Below are 23,707 nucleotides of genomic sequence, written 5' to 3' on the forward strand. Positions count from 1 at the left end.
CGGGCGTATCGTTTCGAGGGTCATTTGCGTTACCCACGGCGCGAAAATCACGTAGTCGTGTATCGATACACAGCTCAGCTCGTACATTCGAGACATTCGAGACGTTCGATCGGATACGAGCGCGAAATACCCGAGTTGTAATGTGTGCGCGCAGGGCGCGCACTTGTGCATTATCAAAGTCAAACTCCGTCGAGACGTGTCCAAACTTCCGTAGGACGTTCTATCGGAAAGTTGCGAGACGCACTCTCTTCTCTCTCTCTCTCTCTCTCTCTCTCTCTCTCCTCTCTCTTTGTGAGCGACGCGGCGCATCGAGCTGCATCCGTGTTTGCGCGCACACATCTCTCTCGGTACGTTTGTCGCATAGAGGCGAGCGCGCCTATGCACACCCACGATCCTACGGGCCCACCTGGAGGATGTCGTCGCGTGCCATTAAGGGTCCCGTTGGCAAACGTTTAACGACGATATGCTCCGAGCACGTGTCAGGACATCCTCCTCCCGGCAATAAAAGCCCTCTTGGAGACTCGGTCTCTCTTTCTTTCTCTCTTGTGCCGAGCCACTCGTCGATCCTGCATCTCTCCTCCTACGATCGTCGGCGAGGCAACGACGCAGCCTGCGCGAGCTGCGAGGAGAGATAGAGGGAGAGGGAGTGTGCGCGTGTTCTCTCTCTCTCTCTCTCTCTCTTTCTCTCTCCTCCCACCCCCATTCCCTCCCTCCCTTCCCTTCTCACTCTCGCTCCGCTCCCTCCTTTCTCCTCCTTCTCCCTGCCTCCCTCACTCTCTCTCTCTCTCTCTCTCTCTCTCTCTCTCTCTCTCTCTTTCTCCCCCTTCTCACGCCCTCCGTCTCTCCTTCTCCCTTGACTCGCGGAAGCGGTCTGCACTTCCTGCGCGGCACGCGACTCCGAAGTCCAGCTGCTTCCTGTCTGCCACTTCTTCTCCCACCTCCTCTTTCCGTTCCGCCGACCCACGCATTATCCTACATCACCGACTCTGACTGTCCCCCTTCTCCCCCAACCCGTGATCCCGTTCGCTCGTGGCTCCTCTAAGCGTTGTGCCAAGCTCGAGCCATTGTGTTCGAAGGAGATCGCCTTTCATGCGTTCGTGATATTTCGAATTTGCATGGCCGACGGAGAGGGGTCAAACGATGCGAAAGGGGAACGGTGGGACTGCTTCGTTTTTCATCTGAGGTGGTCGTCTGTCGTCGTTATCGTCGTTGAAATTCCACGGGGTTCGATTTAAAGTAATGCAAACGCTCGCTTCCAGACACTCGCTGTTTATGAAAGTTAATTAAGTTAATATATCTCTCAAGGATCTTAATTCCGGAAAGGTCGTTCAATTACTACGTATATCAGGATCAGAAGACGGCGGTTAGTCTTGGAGAAACCGCGTCCAAAACGTGTATATACGACGGAAGTAGTTCGTGAAACGGTGATAGCTAATCCATGTGCCAACGTTCTTCAAAGTTTACCAGGAACGTATACGGAAATAGCAGGACACGTCGGGATATGCTAAGCGAGGACGTTGTCGACGTTGAATCCTCGTAGCTCGTGATAAACGTGTCGTTTTCATTCACACGAAAAAATACAATTTAAGTGTAGAATTACCGCGAGACGCGAGAATTTAGCGGTGTTTCACGCTCGAATCGCATGATAAAGTGGAGGAGAAGAGATTGTTTGTTGAGGTAAACGGAGATGAAGAAATAATAGTTGGTATGAGATGTGCCGGACACTATATATATATATATATATATATACGTATATACGTAAGAGAGGGGAGAAAAAGAGAAAGCTTGTCTTGTCAAAGTTATAGATGCGATATCATGCGGACAAATATCGCCAGGATCAGAGCAACAGCGGGCAATCTTCTTGGTATACTTTGGATTGTTGCTGTTGATGATATTGCTAGGGGTGAAGTAACAGTAGACACGGTTGGTTGCCGATAGGTGGCAGCACGGATATTCATATTAGGAAGAAATATGGATTGTAGCAATCAGATACTGGGAAGTTTTAATTAATTTGTAAAAAGAAACGACTAGTAAGTATTAATGCAACATTATCCAACGATTATTACAGAGCAATTGGAATGTTTGAGTCTTTCCTACAATATTGTTTTATCCCATCAATCCCGAAGAAACAGCATAAATTCACTCTCGTTCCTACGAGTATATTTGAGTATTTATGTGAGTACAAATGTTTTATTAAAATTTTATTACGTCCGTGACAAGAGTAAAAAGATAATTTCAAGTGTTTATAAGTAAAGAGATGGAAATTGATAAGCTTGTTAAATTGAAATTATTAGCTACACTTCCTAATCGCTGTGTGCTTGGAAATTCGATTCAACGCCGAAACCGGCGATTCGTAATTTAAAATGACTCGCGCGACGATTATGCTCGCGTGGGATACGCGCGGCAGAATAAAAAAAATTTAACTAATTGTTTCATTTGTATCACTAACCACATGTGAGCGACGATAGCTGTTTAAATAAGCGTCGTGTTTCCTCGTTCGAATGAGATTAATTAAACGAATGCGGTTTGACTGACTTTGTTTGCGATTCGATCGGATTTTTCGAGCGACGCGAGAAACGTGTGTCGAGTTGCGTACACGCCACACACACACGCGCACACATACACACACACATGTATATACGTATATACATACACAAGCGCGATATGTTGTAAATGCATTTCATCGTCGTCCTTCTGTTCTGTCCACCTGTCTTCCTCTCACTTTGCGCGATGCTGTGCCGGAGGCGCAGGCGCGTGTCCCGCGCGGTACAAACGATATCGATTGCCATAATTAACCAGCCGCAACAGGCGTTGCACGGCATGATGTTGCGCGAATGGGTGCACGCGTACCCGCTTACTTGCTCCCGTTGCACGCACTCATCGATGCGATCCGGCTCGTCGGAATCGTGTGTCTCGCACTGGCGACTCACACCGGCTGCCTTTAACGTTGCACGTTGAAACTTTCGGACAGTGGACATCTCGCGCTCAGGTCGCCTGTCGGTCGCACTGTCGAGGCTGTCGTAACTTCAAACGCGATTTGTTGCCTGCACGCAGTTGGCGCAGGAATTAATTCCCGCGCGGATAACGAAGAGGTGAAATGTTTCGGCGTTATTGGCATCTTCGGCTTGCGCCCTTCTCCCCTCCCCCCCCACGTTCTTATCGGATTTCGATCAGACGAGATCGTGCGGCCTCCTGGTAGGAGGGAAAACAATTTGCTTGCCTTGGTTGGTGGAAAAGCACCCTCTTAGGATCAGGCCGACAGTCTCTTGATTCCTGTGCATTCGCTCGTGTAAATTGATCACGCCGTGTGTGTGTGTGTGTGTGTGTATGTGTGTGTGTGTGTGTGTGTGTGTGTGCTCGCGTGCGCATTCGCGCGTGTATGGGGTTGGAGGGCTTGCGGCCGACGCGGCGCCTCCCTTTTCTTTCTTTTTAGTATTATATCCATCCACCCACTCACCCATGACCCGAGCCCGCGTGAAAGTGAAGCGCGTGCCAGCAGGGCACGGGAAAAACGATTAGTTTTTAATTTGCTCCGGGTCAATACGATCGCGTGAAATTTTGTGGTCGGAAGGCTCGCGTTCATTCATTCTCGCTTCAGATTTTTCGGCAGTTTTCGAGAGCGTCGTTTCTCCCTTTCCTTCCTCCCTCCCTCCCCCCCTCTCTCTCTCTTTCTCTCTCTCCCTCTATCAGCTATCTCCTCTTTTTTTTCCCCATCTTTTTTTTATAGAGGCGTTTCGCTTCACGTCCAACGTCTGGCTGCACGGTCGATCAGAATCGGAATTGCCTTCGACCGCAACTCGATCAAGAAATACCCGGTGGTACTCCTCCACCCTTTGGCCCTGAATTTCCTATTTTCGTGGCCATTTTTCTCCGAACCGTATGGCGGACGCGCCTCTCGCGAGATCGCCCCCGTGTCCTCCGGATGAATTTTCGTATTCCGCGAAATCGCGTTTCGATCGCGTGACGATGATACGCGCGGGGCGATGATCGGTCAAACTGTTTCAATATTATGGACGCCCGCGGATTTTCAGTCGCCGATAATTTGATTTACAATCGTTTCCGCGCGCGCGCGCGCGCGCACTGTTTTATTCATGCGCGGATATCGCGCGTTAGCATAATATACGCGTCTGTCTGATTTACGTACGCTACACGACATGATTTTGTTAACTGCGTTTCTCGATTCGTTGCGGTTTCACTGTTTTCATGCATATTAATATCGGTGCGATGGTCCTCTTACAATTGGATCAAATCCATTTAGGCGATAAGGCGAAAGAGAATGAGGCACCGATCTTCCGATCTTGGACATTTGTTTGCAATATTCGATACATCAAGAAATGACTTCTTTCAACGAAGAGACCCTCGAAACTCAGTTTACATACTAATTATTCGAAAAAGCTGACCCTGAGGAGATCGCACCTGCCTCCGTTTCACAGGAAATCCTCGGCGGTACTTGACAGAAGCGCGCCCTCGCGGAGAAATCCGAGGAGCGTTCCGGCCGCGTGCCTCTTCCGAATTCGATCGTTCCTCTTTCTCGGAAAGCTACGAGACGCGCGCGCCTCTCTCGGGAAGGTCAACCCTCCCTCTTTCCCGTTCCTCTCTCTCTCTCTCTCTCTCTCTCTCTCTCTCTCTCTGTGTGGAGCCAACAAACACGTCTGCGAGCCCTCAGCTCTCGTCTCGCGTCTTTCGCCCATCTTCGGAGTCTCGTTGGGCCTCACCGCGTGCAACATGTCGCGTGCAGGCACGTGCTCCGTAATGTATAATCTGACCCGTGTGGCCGGAGGCGTTCTACAGCGCCGATATAAATTCGAAACGGCGGCGGAGACGAGAGGAGGGGGGGGGGACACGGAGAAAAGGGGCGACGGGCAGAAGGAGAAGATGAAGCGAAGAGCGAGCGACGAGGAAGAAAGCGAGTCTTCGCTGCCGCGAAGATCGACGAGTATTCGTCCGGCAGATAGCATCTACTTCCTCTCGAGCATAGCTATAATATGCAGGCTCAGCTCGCCGGTGGAAAGCCGATTTTCATCGCTTCCGTCGCTGCGCAAAGGAGAGACGCGAGTGCGCCGGGCTGCACAAAAGAAAATGGATAGCGCGGACTGGCGGCGGGTCGGTGGACCACGATCAGAGTGACGACAACGACGACGGCCACAGTGGCGGCACGGAGATTTCTAATACGACGACGGTATATCGGAACGGACGTGAGGTCGCTCGTGCGATCTCGCCGCGTATCGCGTTCCAGATCGGATTCGCGGATATAAATTTGGAATCTTCATGGCGGCGCGCGCCACTAAAGCTCCGTCCGAATGCAAGTCGCGTCGCGGAAGGTCTTCCTTCCGCGGACGGTGCATTAAGTGGCGTTCCTTATCTAGTACTTAAATCGGCTTCGCATCATTCGCGGATATCGGATTGCGCACGGATAACGGAATGCGGTAGGTTATTATCTATTGTTGGCATGGCGCGCGCGGATTATTCTCCCTAACGCGGACGTTAGATAGCCCTGAAGTCTCGACGCTTGCTTTTCGACGGGGCGAGGGACGAATCCTCTCGCCCCGTGATTGCACAGAGTGTGTCTCGATAGCGATCCCGAGACTGGAACTGCGATTGCTTGTTTCTACTTGTCGAGCTCTTTCACTGTAATACATCTATTCTAAACGATGATGATGCACGTCGCTCGTCGCATCGTTGCAAACTCATCGCGAAAGCTGACTCTCGACTGATCATTCTTTGTGACCTACCACCTACGACACTAGCCTGCCGCTTCGCGACAGCCAGTTAGAATCGTGAGCCGTTTAATGTGCGCGCATTTCGCGACTTATCTCCGCGCTGCGAAGATAAAAGTTGCCGCGAGACAATGCGAGGAGCGGCGGTCGCGCGATAAAAATGATCGCTCGCGCACGGCAAACGCCGGGCAATCTCAATTCTCATGCAGTAACTCGGCGGTTCCGCGGCAAAGGCGTTAAACCACGTGCGAATGCTTAGAAACGACAAGAGGGGGGAGGGTCTGAAACTGTTAACGCCGCAATTTTCTCAGGACAGGCTTCGCAGCCTCGCTCCGCTGAGGCAAATGAGGGCCGCGGGTACGACTTCGGGGCCCGTTTAAAACCGCTGATCCTTCGGGATCAAGATACTCGTCGTCCCCGCCCGCTCATTTGTAGTCTACCCAGTGCTACAATACCACAAAGTCGGATCCGGCGCCCTCGGTTACGTGCTTCCCGCGCGAACTCAGCGGTTTCCCGTTCGACACGCTCGAGGTGCTCTCTCTCTCTCTCGCTCCCTCCTTCTCTCTTTCCGTATATAACGGCGGTTCTTCTCCTTCCTCTTTCCGTGCTTTCGTTCTACCTTGTAATCGTGTTACAGAAATAAGCGGGAATCTACGTAAACACGGATAGATACCAGCTGTAAAAGGCTATCAACAGCGGAGGCGGGAGCGACGACAAGCAAGGAGAACGCGTTAGCTACCGGAACGTGGTGGGGAGCGAGGGATGAATTCATAAGAAGGGCAAGAAAAGTGGCGATGGATATTGTTTCAATGTTTTATGTTCCTTTCATTCTACTACGCCGCCCGTAGTTCCTCTTATCTCCCTCTCTTACTTTGATAAAAATGAAAGCGGCCAATCATTTGAATATATTACAGCCGGTAATTCAGACGGGGCGAGCTCTCGCTCGTTCGCGCGTCACGCGTATTTCCTCTGAATATATAGAGGGTGTCCCAAAGGTAACGGACCACCCTAATAACTCTTCAGTATTGAAGTTTCAAGGAAAATGATTTGAATAAAAGTTGTAGGGATTTAGTGAGCTACCTTATGATGACCTTGACTTTGACTTTGACCTCTATTTTCAAGTTTGACCTCTACTTTCATTTGAAGGTCAACTTGCGTTTTTTAAATGGGAACCCTTATTTTTTATTACACTGTTTTTTCTTTACTAGTTAATTTGAACAACTTTTGTCTAAAACATTCTTTTATTTGTCTAATATTTTTTTTTTGAGATATTTGGGGAAAACTTGATAACTTTTTCAATATTTAACTTACGATATCTCGCTAATTATTTGTCGGAAGAAAAAGTGGTACTAGACTCTCTTGCTTTATTCAGTCTCAAGAATATATTGTTACAATACCGCCCTGATTTTTGTTAACTTACTGATCTGGAAATTTCAAAATCATCAAATTAACAAAAGTCAGCGCCGCGCTGACTGCGCGCAATACTGAAGAGTTATTTGGGTGGGACATTAAAATGGGACATCCTGTATATAATAAAACCACATGGTACGGGATGAGATGAGAACCGTCAGGTACTTCTCTTTATTGGGATGCCATCTAGCCGGGTTCAATCAAACGCGCCTTCGCGGAAAGAAATGGACATGTTGAAAATTATCGGACGTAAACAACGAGCACGGGATCGCGCCTGCCGAGGTGTAAACATCGCCGAGGTGACATTGACGAGGAACGCGGTCGCTAGTATTTTTGCTAGCTCGAAGCCGAAGCACGAGCATGAGAAAAAATATCGGTCGGTGTGTATCGAGGAAGAGAGACTGCCGTAGCAGTGATTCCTTAAATTTTCTTAAATTGACACTGCGTATAAATATTGTGCACAAAATATCAGATTAATATTCGTATAAAGAGTTTCGAAAAATTAAGCCAGCTTCAGTGCAATCATGGTATGGTTTTTCATTCGCCTAAATATATATCTTATCGATTATCACTCTCAAGGTTCCGCGTGATGATTTTTCGCAGAATAAATATTTCCGCAATGATCAGAGAGGAAGCAAACAGTGCTTCTCGCAATTCACATTTTTATTAAACTAGATATGATCGCATATTATCACGCACTATTTTTTATTATCTCTGGTCGAAAACCAATGCGATTTATATATGAGCATGCATTATAAAACATGACGCTTTCTGAGCGTTTGATCTGCACACTCACCTCACTTTCGTTGATTCCTGTGAGACTTTGCATTCGTCCAATGTCCAGTCTCTCCTCAGCGTCTCTCCTCAGGACAAGTTTCTTTTTTCACAATATTTTGTCGCTTTTTCTTTCTCTTTGTTTATCTTTTCTCTTTCGACGGGGGATTTAAGGAAAAGGAATGGCGAGACAAAGAAACGCATATATGGTCACGTTCAAGAGATGAGATTTTTATTCCAAAAAGAAGTAAACACGATAAATTGCAACGAGAATGTATACGTGAGACGCGATTCGCGTAGAATCAATCGCGAATGAAAATTACGACGTTTAGACAAGAGAGAAAAAACGAAAATGTTTTGTTTCGCGAACGGTAATTCGAAAGAAACGTACGTCTTGTTTCGTGAGAGCTAAGTTGTAATATAAATAAACGCGCGTGCCGAATTTATCGGTAATTTCAAATGAAATATTATCTTTTTTGACACGCGTGAAAAATGTAGAAAATTGATAAACATAAAACGACGGACATAAAATTTATCAAGCCGAATAAGATAAATAATAGTGAATTTCACGTGCGATGGCGCAATTCTGATCAAATTTTAACATTACACATTACTCGAAGCAGGAGTTATATTGATTGAATCGCAGCAAATAATTCCATATCTTGATTTCAATATAATAACAAACTAAAGCATTTATATCTGTATCTTCTAATGATTCAGAGTAAATATAAAAGAGAAAAATATATATTATATCTTAAAGATTCTGTTGTGTAATACGGCCATTGAAAGACACTCCATTGAAAACCATCTCCTGGTTATTTCGAGTAACGTGTGAAAAAAGTATAATTAAATCGCATTGATTTTCTCGAGATATTGCAAACACCCATCACCATAAAAATGTCTTTTCTTCTTTGACTCACCGATACACAGCAGACAGAGTCAGCCGCGTTCTACTGCGGATCTGTAACAAAAAATATAGTTTCGTTAGTTAAACCGTTAGGTTAAAAGTTAGATTGAGTTCAGTTCGCGGAAGCGCGCGCGCAGATACAAACGTTGACCCATTGTCATCGTAATTCAACGGCTTTTATTGCAATCGTTCGGTTTTCGATCGCAATGAATCAAAAAGAAATGCACAAACGATCGGTGAACCTCACCTTCAAGCCGACTCTGCTCGACCCGAACCGGATCCTCCGGTGCGGCATCGGCGTCCGTTGAAACTGCGTCCCGGTAACCGCAACTATCGCATGGCCGCAAACTCCAGCAGATCTGTAACAAAAAGCGAGTTTCCTCATTAGTATTACAGCGACAAATGCGCCCCGCATCAAGAGTACGAAGACTCGAGACTACAAATTAGCTTCTTCAACTTAACCAAGTTAACCAATAAAAGTTTACCTTTAAAGACCATGAAACACTGCTATTGCTCAAGATGCTCCGGATCGTCACACGCGCACATACACATACACACACACACGCACGCACGAATATTACACGTTACACGCGCGCGTACACTGTGATCGAGCGTGAAAATTCGGAAATTATTACGCGCGGCGATCCGCCGATCCGTCCGTCGCCGCGGCGTAAACAATAATGGAGACGGTCGCGGCAGTTGCGTACTTATGAACATGTTGTTTTCAAAGTCGCACGACCTTATCCCGCCGGGACGCGTCTCAGAGAGCCCGTAACGTTACATAAAATTTACCTTTTTAAATAAAAAGGTAAAAAGAAGCACCAAGTACACGCGCAACACATATTGTGTTATTTTTAGAAATTTCAAATTATGTTTTTTCAAGTTATATATGTAACATAAAATTTTACAAGTAAAACTTATAACTATAATAAAATTCTACAACACTGTTCTACTTTACAAAAGAAATGATATAAACGGCAATGTTTACGCTTTTAGTATTGTGCATCGTATCGCACTTGAGCGTGTAACTTTGGGCAATGTAATTTATTATTTTCGTTATATAAGTAAGAAGTTTGTACAAGTAAAACTTATACTTCTAACAATAAATTCTTCTATTGAATGCTATAAATAAAACTCTACAAAAATGATATAACAAAACAATAGCATCAACTGAAAAACTCTACTCAACATTAACTCTGCAAATGAGAGGGATTTGCAATCTGAAGATAAATGTATCGGAAACTCCCAATGATATACACGGTCCGGTACTTCAAAAACAGTGTCTTCATTATTTACTAGAACACGGAGTTTTATGGTTATTTTACTTGTTATTATAGTAAATTAGTTATTATAACAATGCAATAAAAAAGATTTAATGTAAAAGCTTCTCTCTCTCTCTCTCTCTCTCTCTCGCTCTCTTTCTCTCACTCTCGCTCTCTTTCTCTTTCTCGCACATTTCTACTCCTGTATTCTAGCAATATTCTTCTTCTTCTTACTCTCTATCGCTTGCTCACTCGCACTCGCTGCTTCTTCAGCGCGCTCTTGGTGTCTAACGCCTTTGGTGTCGGAAAAGTGAGATGCACAAATCCCCTCTCCTCTGCGGTTTCTTACTTTCTTAATCTTGAATCGAAATTTTCCATGATTTGGACTTTATCTTAAAATATGTACACTTAGAGACAACGTACACAAAGGAAACACAAGGGCACTTTTCTTCCTATTTTTTAAGGCAGAATCGATTGGGACTGAGAAAACCTCGATCGTTTAGCTGCTGAGATATGAATATTACACCTCGTTTCAACTCGCAGTTTCGCGTAATATAGGCACGGTGTGCCTCTTGATATGCGTGTGTGCGTACCGTGCGCAGAGAAAAACATGTGAGTGAAGGCAATCCGAGAGAGAGAGAAAGAGAGAGAGAGAGAGAGAGAGAGAGGGGGGGGGAGATTTAATGTGGACAGAGTACGTCGCGTACAAAGATGTAAACCGTCTTACCCTCTTCTTCGATGCAAGCCCTTTCTTGCTCACCTTCTCCTCCTCTTTCTTCTTCTCCTCTTTTCTCTTCGTCTCGTCCCTCTTCTTCATTTTTTATTTTTGCTCACACGGTTTCTGTCCCACCTATTCGATGGTTAGTCTCCGAGCTCGAGCAATGTGAATCACTCTTGAAATGCAAACGATCGAGGGTGGGAAGGGGCGAGGGTTATGTTCATCTCTTACTTCTCGAAGGAGGAATTATTCCCACGATGGCGCTCCACTGCAGTATTCTTGCTTTTTGCTTTAAAGCTTGTAGTGTTCTTCAGGTACGATTATTTCGCAATTAATTGTGTTGGCATCTGGTATATATATATATATATCTGCAAACGAATAAGCGAATTGGCAAAATAATTAAACGCCGTTGATACAGCGTTGTTTCTTTCGACGTCAGGAAAATATTCATTGAAAAAAACATGCCAGGTCGATTCGAACAGATATGTTATCACCGTGATATCTTCTTTCCTCCCTTTCCTCTTTTCCTCTCTTCCTTTCTTTTTCTTTCTACCCTATACTCCCCGGAGATAGTTCTAAAATGTAGACGCGAAGGGGTCTAATAATCTTCGAGTGCAAAACAAGATGTGGCAGAAGAATCGCTTCCCGAATGGGATCGTAGCTCGCGCAACGGCTGCACCGGGGCGTACCGTTGCGCAACGATCGATTCTAAGCCCGAGATAGGCCCGAAAGATTCAGGGAGATAGAGTTGTAGAGAAACATAGACGTCTACCGTATGCGCCGTAGCGAGTGCGCTTCTTGGAAGACTCGCTTATGAATATTACTCGGTCGAGGAAGACGCGGGTTTCTCCTTTCAAACCGGCGCGCGCGCGCGCGCGCGCGTGTGTGTGTGTGTGCTAAGTGAGCACGTGACGACGGGTCTTTTGTCTTTCGTTTTGTTTAGAAATTCCACGCAAACCTCGACGCGATGTTACGTGACCACGCCGGTTAGTGCGGAGACTCGAGGTTGGTGTGACCCATAAAGCAAGGCATTAACACCGATTCGTATCTCGACGATGGTAGCCGACGAAGACGAAGACGGCGGAGATGTCGTCGTCGTCGTCGTCGTCGGTGGCATTCGACCTGCCTCGGGAATCCCGTTTCGTCTCGTTGCACCCGGAGCCTGGCATCTTTCATGAATAATATCTTCCGTGCATTTACATGCCGCCACGGACTACATCGTGCGGATCCGCTCGCTCCTTCTCTCTTCTCTGATTCCCCCTCCCCCTCCCCTTCACCCCCTCCCTCTGCCGCTGCCCATTCCCTTTGGAGGATCTCTCTAGCGCTCTCCATCCGGATCGCGAAACGCTTTCCTGCCTCTCCGCGTGTATCCACGCGGTGTATCCTCGAGAAAGAGGAGATGTTTCACCGCCGATAAGAAAGGGCTTTTCCTTTCTTGCTCCCGCCGCTCCTCCCCTTCTCCTCTTACTCCTCCTTTTCCTTATGGTCCTTCGTCTCGCTTGGCGATCGTCGATCGCGCTCGCGCTCGCGCGTCTCGCTCTCCTCCACCGCGTCACTGTCTCTCTTCTCCCGGCCTCCTCTCCTCCCCACTCGGCTGAGGTCCCGGAGGACCTTACGAATCGTTTAATTCGATCTTCCCTCCTAGCAGAACCCGGATTCCCTCGGTGTATCCCGCGATGCGGCGCGTCGGCCTTCGAGATCCATTTATTCGGGAGACCCGCCCTCTCTCTCTCTCTCTCTCTCTCTCTCTCTCTCTCTCTCTCTCTCTCTGGACCCGATTCCATTTTCCCCTCTACGAGATTATCCGGAATACGTACAATTTGGGACAGTAGTGCTGGTGTGTATCTACTATCTGCTATTTATCTCGGGCAGTCAAGATATTAGAGCAAGCAAGAGCGGCAGCGAGGAAAGAGAGAGAGAGAGAGAGAGAGAAGAGAGAGAGAGAGAGAGAGAGAGAGAGAGAGAACGAGAGAGGAGGGGAAGATTCGTATGCGCAACGGTGATTTGCGCGCGCGATTTGTGTTTCATAAACATTCATGAGATACGAAGAACTTGGCTTGTCATAATACTAACTTCGGTTTGGACCACTGCGGCATAGTTAACGTCTAGCCTAACAAACCACAGCCTTAGTTAACCGCAGTCAACATGCACTCTAGTTAACAGGAAAAAAGAAAATCGTTAGGATTTTCACTAATTTTACCAGAGTATAAAAGAAATTGTATATTGGAGGGCTATAACGAGGGCTGAGAGGCGGCTCCCTCCCAAAAATAACGCAGTTTCCCAAATTGTTCTCTTCTCCCGACATCATTTGCGATCGTCGAAGAAATAAAAGTCCCATTTCGCTTTGCGTGTCAGCTCACTTAAAAATTTCATCTCGTGCGTACGGATGATCGCGCGGCGATTTAATTAAAATCGCGATGTAAAATACGGCGCAGCGATGTCGCGCGGCGATGGTGGATGTCACCGGCGGTGAGCGCCAAAGACGAAGAAAATAGGAGGGCGGTGGGCCGCGAAAGTGTTGTGGTAAGATCCGGAGCCGCCAGGAATTCCGGAAGAAATAGCTCGACGGTATTCGCCTGTTTCCCGACAAGCTCTCGACTTGCGATGACATTCCACAGCTTGCGAGCGAGCGAGCGAGAGAGAGAGAGAGAGAGAGAGAGAGAGAGAGAGCGAGAGTGAGAGAGAGTAAGAGGTATAAAGGGGTAGACAGGAGATAGCAGCTTCGCTGTTTCGCTACCCTTTGCTCCGTGCTTCGGAAGACGACTCGGCGAACATTCTTAGCCGTGCTTCAGGGCGACGATCTCGACACGAATAACGTTGTTACGAAGCAAGGCATTCGCGCCCCGGAAACTCGTCAGTGCGCCGCGAAACTCGAAATCTTCGGCGAATTTGGAGGCGTTTCAACGTCCCGAAATTCCCGCCACACTTTATACACATACACTTATCTACACGGGATCAGCGTGCCCCGTTCAGACAGACCTTCGTAGCTCGGGACGGACAACTTGCGGACATAATATTGCGGGCGTTTCAAAGTTGCCTCGTCATACTCCGTTCCCGATATTCCGCCGGACGCAGCTTACACGCGCCGTAACAGTGACGCGGATAACCGCGCGGAAACGTGAACGAAAGCGCGAACGACCGTTGAAGAGACCGATTGTTTTTGAAGAAAATGACGACAGTAGGGTGAGAGCGCGCGCGCGCACCTGATGGGCAGGGGCAGGTTAAGCGAACGCGAAAGCACGCGCAATGTCTGTTTATGAGACGGCGCGGTGCGGCGCGGCGAGAGGAGGGAAACAGAGAAGGAGAGAGACGGAGAAAGGGAGAGAGGGAGAGAGAGAAAGAAGTGCGGAATATCGTGCGGATAATGGTGGACCACCATATGGACGCGTTGCATCGTGGAACTGGTAATTTGCATGCGCACAGCTGATGTCTGGGCCCGGGCCCGGGCCCGAGCCCGGGCCCAGGCTCGGTCTCTTCTTCTCTAGTTCGGCTCTCGGTATTTCCAAGTGGCTGCGATAGCGCGCGCGGCCGCGTCTCAGTTTGCGCGAAAAAGAAGAGAACGGCGCGGCGGGACGAGCGGCGGGAACGAGAATCGAAGAATAGCCGGCCAGCCGGTAGCTCCGGATCGGCAGTTTGTTGCAACATGTGCAACACGAGCGCACGCGAGAACCTCGATTCTCGAATTACTGACATTAATGCCGCTTCGCCCCCTGGGCAGGACTCGCGCGAGTGGCCGGACCACGCAGCGGCTCCCTCGAATCGTTCGATTCCAAAGGCCGCGCGACTTGCATCGCGGACGGCATCGCGCGTGTTCTCGGCGTCCTCGACGTTTGTGCAATAATGTCGTCATTTTTTCAGAAGACTTTTCAGATAACGTTCGCGCTCGAGCTGTGGCCGAATCACGGTTCTCGACAATTACTTTAGACACAGAGAGAGAGAGAGAGAGAGAGAGAGAGAGAGAGAGAGAGAGAGAGAGGTCGTAGTTTTTCTTCTTCCATCTCTCTCCATCGTCCCTCTCCTCTCACTCTCCTCCTGAAAATTTTGCAATTTTTTTACTGACGATAATTCGTGCGCAGGATATATTGTATGCTGTTTTTGCGTCTTTGCTTTTGCCAGCTTGAAGATCACGTCGTGCGCGTAATCCTCTTTAATGTCAGGTTCCAGGGACATTATTATGCGCTTGCGTGAACTAACTACCACCCTGGACTTTTGGTTCCTTGAAAACCAATGTCTTGGCTCAACGATGAATAATCGCATATGATAGCAAATTAAACTCTATACAGCTCGCTATCCTTCCGTCGATGTAACGATATCGAAGTGAGAGCCGGTGCGAGAAGATCGATGATTGAGAGAGCAGCTCGAGAGCTCGGAGCGGGGCTCCGACTGATTTAGACGTGAGTCACGCGACGAGTCAGGTGCTCGAAATGCGTCGATCTCGACGGCGAGAGGCGCGATATTCCTGAATGTCCACGTGAGACCGTGCTTATCCCCGCGGGTTCCCTCGTTCTAGATCAGTGCTGGCGGCGCACCCCGCGGCGCGACAGCATCAGCCGAACGGATCAGGATATCGCCTTGTCGCGCGCGCGCGCGCGTCGTTCCGAAAATCGTTTTACAGCGGTATTAGGTCGTAGCGTGGGCGTAGACGCATCTTTATTTAGCTCATTGTCAGGCACGAGTAGCTTCCTCCTGCATGTATACAATACATTTTATCTCCTCCAGAGTGTCTCTGGATTAGGACGCTCCACTCGTGACGTCGTGACCACCGGGCTTGAACCGGCCCCTCGCTGTAATCGTCCTTGCGAGAGGGGAACGCATTTCGAACAGATCGAACAGATTGCAACGTAGAAATGGAATTTTTTGTGAAATCCCTGTTACGATTCACCGGTTACGTATATCACCTAAATTTCTTTCGGTAAAATTTTACTGGGAAATTAAAAAAACCCCCTCGAGTCGTGAGTTCGAACTCGAGACTTTTCACTCATGTGGGGAGAATTTTCTGCTGTAAATTGTCGAGTGTGAATACTTTTATCCAAAATTAGAGAATAAATATAATTTAGGAAGTAATTCTACTCATCTCTGCATCTGTAAATCATCACGATAAAAAAGCTTTGGAAAATCGCATGCATCTGATGAATGCCGTGTAATTTATATTATACTACGAGTCAATGCTAATTGAGCGAGTCGCTTTTAGTTTTTGGGTCTCGCCCCAACGCTGCTAAGCAGACCTTTAAACGAGCTCGATTTTTCGCACTCTTAAATATGGTACTCGCGAATTCCTTTCCTTTCTTTTTCCTTATCTCTCTGCGATGTTATTTGGGCTCTCGTACCTTTTCGACTCGCCTCGTCGGTCTCGTCCTCAGCGCCATCGTGTTTTTACGATCCTCCCTACTTCATAACATTGAAAGAAGCAACAGACACAACAGCTCCATATTCATACTTATTGTCCGCTGCTCCGAGCTAGGCGACGATCAATAAAGATGCGACGCCTATCGCGCGATATCTAAATTGAAAGGCGGTGGCGGCGAGTCGTGGCATTAGCGATGCTATTGAATTATTCTGCGAGCATCTCGTTTCGCGACGAGAGACTAGACGGGGCGAGACGAGACGAGGCGGAGAGGGAACCGGTTGACCCGTGATCACAATGAGTGAAGTAGACACGAAACGAGACCGGGCTCTCTCTCTCTCTCTCTCTCTCTCTTTCTTTCTCTCTCTCTCTCTCTCTCTCTCTCTCTCTCTCTCTCTCTCTCCGACCAAATAAGAAGCCGAGAGAGATCAAGAAGGACTAGCTACCTAGCCGCGTCGTTCACGCACGGCTGCACGAGATGCGGCTGGACGGCGCTGACGCGAATATAATGAGCCGCGGTAGCAATTTGGAAGTTGGCGAAGGGGCACGACCGACATAAGCTTCGGGAAGGACCACCGCGGCTTGACGATTATCTCCGTTAAAGGAGCCACCTGTATCCACTGACAGAGGTGCGTCAAGTAATGTATAGGATGTCCCAAAACTATCGCACTTACAATACTTTAATAGTATTGAAGTCGCAGCTGTTTTAGCGTTGAAATCCAACTGACGTTCATCCCGGACGTTCATTCACAGTTGAAGTGTATGATTTTAGGAAAATGTGTCGGTCTCGTGTCGATAACTTAGATCAGGCTGATTATAAATCAATGTTAGAACAGTGATAGATCGTAGGACACGCGACGGCGCCAGCGAAAATAAATAATAAGCGAAGAGAAATGCTACAACCCGCGTTGAGAAACTTCTCAAGATTTCCCCCGGAACAGCATGGATTCCGATCGGAATATTCGAGTTTGTTTTAAAAAATTGATAGTTTCGCTATATGGCACCGATTGGAAATTTCATTCTTCTCCCAAATATGGATTCTCCGTTTGGAATCGAGACAAATATTACGTGAAAAAACTCGTGCCATTTTCATGAGTAAGATCGATACACCTGTGTAGAATCAATCGGGAAATTCCATTTATGTATACTTTAATTTGAAATTGAAAATTCACTTGTCTTTCATTGCTGATCGCGTGCAATCGATTTTTCACGAGCAATTACATCCTGCGTATAACCCAATAAGATGCGGTAGTGTGAAAGCATCGGTTACCGGTCACGGCGTTCAATGTGTTAATGCGAGAGCGAAACAATCCGTTCGCGAATCTTCCATCGACTCGGAGGTCGTTCTTTTCCCAACGAGAGATTTTTTGATCTCTAGATTATATTCCTCCTCGCCGAGAGGCATTTTGTTCATGGTGGGTTCGAGGTGGATTCGGGTCTTCGTCGGTGCGGTGGTCTCGTCTTTGGCTTCTGGTGGCATAGGTGTGGCCGCGGCCACCGTTTCACTCCCTATCTCCTTCTCCCTCCCCCCCTTCCCTCTCTCTCTCTCTCTCTCTCTCTCTCTGCTCTCTTCGTCCTCGACAACCCCCTTCTCCCCAGCCGCCTCCCCCCGGGAGCTCATTTATAACGCTCACCTGGGAAACACAAAGGGACTTCTTTCATCCTCGCGCTTTAATGTTTTCTCTCCCCGAGTCGCGACGCGTTGTCCTTTTTACACGTTATTTCGTCGTCGACCCGTCCTTTCCCCTCCCCGCGTCCTTTTTTCTTCCCTCCACCGTTCTCTTCCGTCGCTCGCTCCGCACGCTCCCTTTTTCATACCGGCGATCTCGCGATGCTCCTCCACCTTTTATTCGCTCCTCCTCGTGTCGTCGTCTTTTTGCGACGGTAGTAGTCTCGCCGTGGTATAGCCTGCGGGGTAATACCCCGACGAGTCTCAAACCATCGCGTTTTCCCCGATGATCGATAATCACTTCGCGAAGATCGCGAATATGGAAACTACACGCGAGGAGAATGATTAATACTTCCGGCACCCCTTCTTTTCGATGCGCCGAGCGTGATTCGACTGCAATCATGTCTATCGTCTCTTCCGAATATTTCCGACAAAAAGCTCAATTAAATGCATTCGACGATATAACTCGATTTAACACGCATTCACTGCCAAGTACAAGCTTTCATAGCTACTGTATAGCTGACGTGTGAGAAGAATTGTTTGTTCCATACGATAATTATGAGATCTCTTTCGCGTTGTTTGTTGAATAATAAATATCATAAAACACCAAGTGTGCTGTATACTTTTTAAGCGATAATAAATAAAAATAAAAAAATATTCAAAATAGTTTGAATATTTTTATATTTTTATTTTGTATTCTATCAAATTTCTATCAATACTTGGTGGGTAAAAATGGGATTCTCTCAATTTGATTCCAATATATAAGTATTATCAATTTTGTTCATCGAGAATAAACGCGAGTTTCTCGAAAAAAGAATTAACGTTCTGATTGATGTCACAGTGGATTAAAACTAATTTTGGGTTAAATTTGGGCATTCTGATCGGAATTTGCGCTACGTCCAGGAAAAATTTGTACATTCTTTTACGAATAATCTTTCTCTTGTCGTTTGTTTTTTTAGGTAATAAACGCGAATTGTTTCTTGATAGTGCGGTGACTCTTTGAAAATTCTTCCGACGTACTACAATATGTGGAACATTGAAAATTCTCGCTTTTTTCGATAAGTGCTATAATTGAATCTCCCGTAATGAATGAAGATAGACCTTTGTGCTGTGCGAAGAGGAAACTACGTTCATAAAATGATGCATCGCATCAAAGCTCGCGTATTTTATTAAAAACGTCTCGTTATATTTACATTTGTTAGGAACGCGTTTGCAGACTCCGCGCGTAGTCAAAGGCGCAAATGTCGTCGCGAGAACTTGACCTTTTTCATCTTCTTGGCTGGACTGTCACTCCCAACTGAAATGGTAAATTAAGAGAGAAGAGGTGGGTCAAGATTTATATTTTGCCGTCCATTCTCTCTCTGCTCGACTTATGAAAAACAGAAGGATGCGTATTGGACAAAATTATCATTAAAGTAAAATACGTGGTATTTATTGGGCCCAATTTTTATCTTCTCTCTTTCTCATTTTTCGAGAGCATTTTTATGTTAAATCTTTTAGGCGTTTTACGCCTTTGACTACGCTATGTTAAGTTATAAACAACAAAGCAAAGTACTTCTTGCAGTGACTGGCAATTGCCTGATTGATAATAAATTAGTTTTGACATAATAATATTGTCTTTTTCAGATTTCTTTCTGCTTTCACACAAATGCGCCTCTATCGATCGTATCATATAAGAAAAGCAAGCACACATTGACAAAATTGATCTTCTCCCAACGTCTCTCCCTTTTTCTTTCTCTCTTCTTCGGCTCTCCTTACTCTCTGCTCTTCTCTTTCTGCAAAGTCCTTCCTTGTTGCAAAGTCGTGCTATTTATTTCACGTCCGACCATTTTTCGTGGTTAATCGCATAACGGTGACCGCGAGAACAGACGCGAAGATAAAAGTTTTGCGTCACGTTCGGTGATATGTGCTGAATTACCTCGCAACCGCGCAGGAATGAGTGAGTGATGGAATTAACAGCGACTTTGCGATTAGTTCCGTTCGCGCTGTTACGTGGACAGGAAAAGGACGTGAAAAATGCAATTCGCGGCACGGCAAGCACCGTGTCGTCGGGAATATGGCTTTGAATGCAGCATGCGCGTCGCACACGGACACGACCCATACCGACGGCCGTGTTCGATTAAGATGGATCCCTCGTGCTCGTATGCAAAGAGACGCCATAACTCCTCCGGGGGGTCCTTCGTTCCCTCCATAGAAATTACGTAAATCGCTTCCTCGCTCGATCCTCCCTCGATCTCCGATCTTTCGGAGATCCACGGATAGGACGAGGACGACGGCGACGGCGACGACTGTGCGCGACCGGCTTCGAAATCGCCATGGTTTCAGATCGTATCCGAATTTGAGGACCGTTCGAAGACAGTAAGACCGGCGGGCTTTTCGCCTCACACCCCCTATCGTTCTCTTTCGCAGGACGTACGTATACTTAGCCTCTGTAGAATAAAAATATCGATCGCGCTCGGTGAAGCGTTCGACCGACCGTTTAAAATCGCGGAATAAGACGCGGCGGAAAGTCGCAGACGTTGAATATATTCTGACTCAGCGAAAGATAGGTAAATTTAAAATTTTGATGGCGAGTCCATTCCGCGAAGTCATGAATCTCTAATCCACAATGTCGCCGAGAGCGGCCTTGACATGAGAATGATTGAATTTTAAGCGTGACGCTTCTAATTGTACGAGTTATATCTGTGTGGGCTTATTGTTACGTATATACGGAAAAAGGATTTGTAGAATGAGTTAATGCCGTGGTAGCTAATCGTAGCTGAAATTCGTCGTTGCTACTGAAAACTGCTCGATTTATTAATATATTAAAATAGTGGTACGCTTGAAAGAAAGAAAAAGTGAGACGTATCTCTGTATATTTAGTGTGAGCAAGGATTGTACAATTTTTCATCGCGCCCAAAGTCGCACGCGATTTATTAATATATTGAAATAGTGGTACGCTTGAAAGAAAGAAAAAGTGAGACGTATCTCTGTATATTTAGTGTGAGCAAGGATTGTACAATTTTTCATCGCGCCCAAAGTCGCACGCGATTTATTAATATATTGAAATAGTGGTACGCTTGAAAGAAAGAAAAAGTGAGACGTATCTCTGTATATTTAGTGTGAGCAAGGATTGTACAATTTTTCATCGCGCCCAAAGTCGCACGCGTGCGCACAGCACGCGTGCGACATCGAAAAGGTGCGACCCGTTTTCTATATAATCATAGACTGTGACTCCGCTGTGGTTATTAATCGCCGTTTCATTATCGGGACCACCGCGAAGCTTAGGTTTGCAGGGTGGATGAAGCGTGGAGGGGCGATACGCGTCGCAGAGATCCGCACGCATTACGGCCGATTACGCCGATAAAATCGCACGATGCATTAGTCGTGAGCGCGCGTAAGCGTTTGCGACTATACACAGTGTGCTCTAGAATACGTGCGTGGTATTTTAGCAACGAATCACCGGCGAATTATTGCGCTTATGCGAATGGATATCTTCCCCTGGCGAACCGGCTCCTCCTCCTGCTGGTCACGATTTCTTAAACTCCTGTGCGTGCGATTAACGTAGCGATTGAACATTAAATCATCATCACGTTTGGATCAATTTCTCGTTTTTATTTTTGTGACAAGTGACAAGTTTTATCGTTCAGTTGCATCGACTGAGAAGCTCATCTCTATGGAGAAGAGATATGAGGGATATGGCAAATATTGAAATGTTTTAAAAATATTTGTTCTTATAAAATAATATTTTTGTCGAAATACTAAATTAGGATTTACAAAATGTATTGGATACCTTTATGAATTTATACGCATATATACAAGTTATATGTTTCAAAAGCCAACTTGCCAAACTTGAGGAGCGTATAGAGGAGTTAAAATTCGTCCCGAAGTAATTCAATACTTTTTTTATACGAAACGGAGGTAATATACTATAATGAAATAATCAAAATTTGTTACTCTTCCGTTAGCTTTATTTTGTTCTTACCGAGATTTTGTTAAGGATTGCATTAATTTGCAAATTTAATTTACAAAAAGCGTACACACTCGTCTGTGTACTTTGGTACACTCTAGCGTACGTATACGAGGCAGACTTTTCTGAAAGCACGCGCCGCTCAATCCGACGCGGTCGCGCATTAGCGCTACGATTTCCAGCGTTGCGGAAAATATGTGCGTAGAGCGTGGTACGCGCGCATTAATTACCGCCACCGGTGATATTACTGAATTCCGTTGGTCGAATATATCACGGAACGAGTCCGCCGTTCCGCGCGCATACGAGCTGCCAGATAAATCGGCGTTGTGAGTTTAACCGTGCGGGTCTCAGACTCGCGATACGACGGGGGGATAAGCGTGTTGATTGGATTTATTTAATTTGTACGTGCAATTGTTGTCTGAAGACAGGTGATTCTTTGCAATGGGCAGAAAAAATTATTTTATTCATCGTTATGCGAACGCGTTGACATAAAAAATTCCAAAAGGAAAGCCGGTTTAAAATTTTGCAAAATGTAATATTCACCAAATTAAATAAACAATATTTAATCAACGTAAGTTCTACAAAAACTTTTTTTTTTTCGGAGTAAATTGCAATTTTCTATTTCAATGGCTGATTAGATTCTTACGAGTGATCAGGATTGTTAACGAACGAGCGTCACTGATCGGTGGTCTTTTAATCAGGTTCGAATTTAATAATTCTCCGGGGATAATCTCTACATTTCTCTCTCTCTCTCTCTCTCTCTCTCTTACGCGTGAAACTAGAGATTACGGCGATAAATGCACTTAATTAAGATAGCCCGAGCGACCTTGTCTTCCCGTTATGCTTTCAAGTACCATCGACGGTGCATTCAAAGCGCGTTAGCATTCTTTCGAGATGATATCGCGGATAATAAAGACCGTACACGGAATTCGTCCACGCTGAAACGGCCTGGTGTGAAAGATAACGAGAGTAGAGATAACGAGAATGTTCTCGTGAAAGCGCCGTCAAAGATATAGACTGCTTGCCTGCGCAGGTTTATGACATCGGCCGTATGTTCCCGTCTCGTAATTCGCCTATAAAGACCCGATAGAGCCCCTATGCTTCTCCCATGTGCGTTCCGTTATCGTTCGGTCTTTTAAGGTCACGCGTTCTCGCAAGATACGTGGCCGATTCCCTGCATTAAACTGCCGCAAGGTATGCACAAATCGCTCTTAATTCACAGAACAGACGTGCTACTTGTACATACTTTAACACTCAACTAAAGTTGTAATCACCAAAAAAGTAAATACAAAGTAAATACAATTTACGATGCATATATTTGTTTGTTTGTTTCGATGGTTTTTCCCTTAAATATACACAAAGATAAACATTGTTATAGAATTGTTATAGAATAGGAGGGGAAAGAAAATCGACATTCTGCTTTAATTTATCGCTCGAAAGTGCAGGAAAGTGCAGGAAGAGATCAACAAAATACACGATATTATATCGAAGAAATACAACTGTAACGATTAATAGAGGCGAAATTCGATTATTCGCACGTTTCATGGAAAGCTAAAAAATTGCTAAATTTGCAAACCGTCAATTTGCAATTCTGATATCACCATCATGCAGCTTCATTAAATACGATGTTTCCGTATGGCATCCTATTTTATTTATACACAGCCAAAGTTAATATTTATATTGTGCATCCATCAAAATGTCACTGCGTTTATACGTTAAATCGCCAAGCTGCTCACAACAGCAGCGCGGTATTAATATCTATATACTGTATACGTTACAAATTTTAATGTACGAGAAAGAGAGAGTGAGAGAGGGTGAGAGGAGAAGGGAGTAAAACCACCACAACGTCGTTCGACGCTGTAAGGATAAGATTTATACAGTCATTTTTACGGCGGTTTTTTACAGTCGGTTAGAGTATCGACGCGCAACAAGTAACGCAACGGTGAGGTATGCTTTC

Source organism: Harpegnathos saltator, unplaced genomic scaffold (genome assembly GCF_003227715.2).
Source record: "Harpegnathos saltator strain DR-91 unplaced genomic scaffold, Hsal_v8.6 scaffold93, whole genome shotgun sequence".
Classification (NCBI taxonomy): domain Eukaryota; kingdom Metazoa; phylum Arthropoda; class Insecta; order Hymenoptera; family Formicidae; genus Harpegnathos; species Harpegnathos saltator.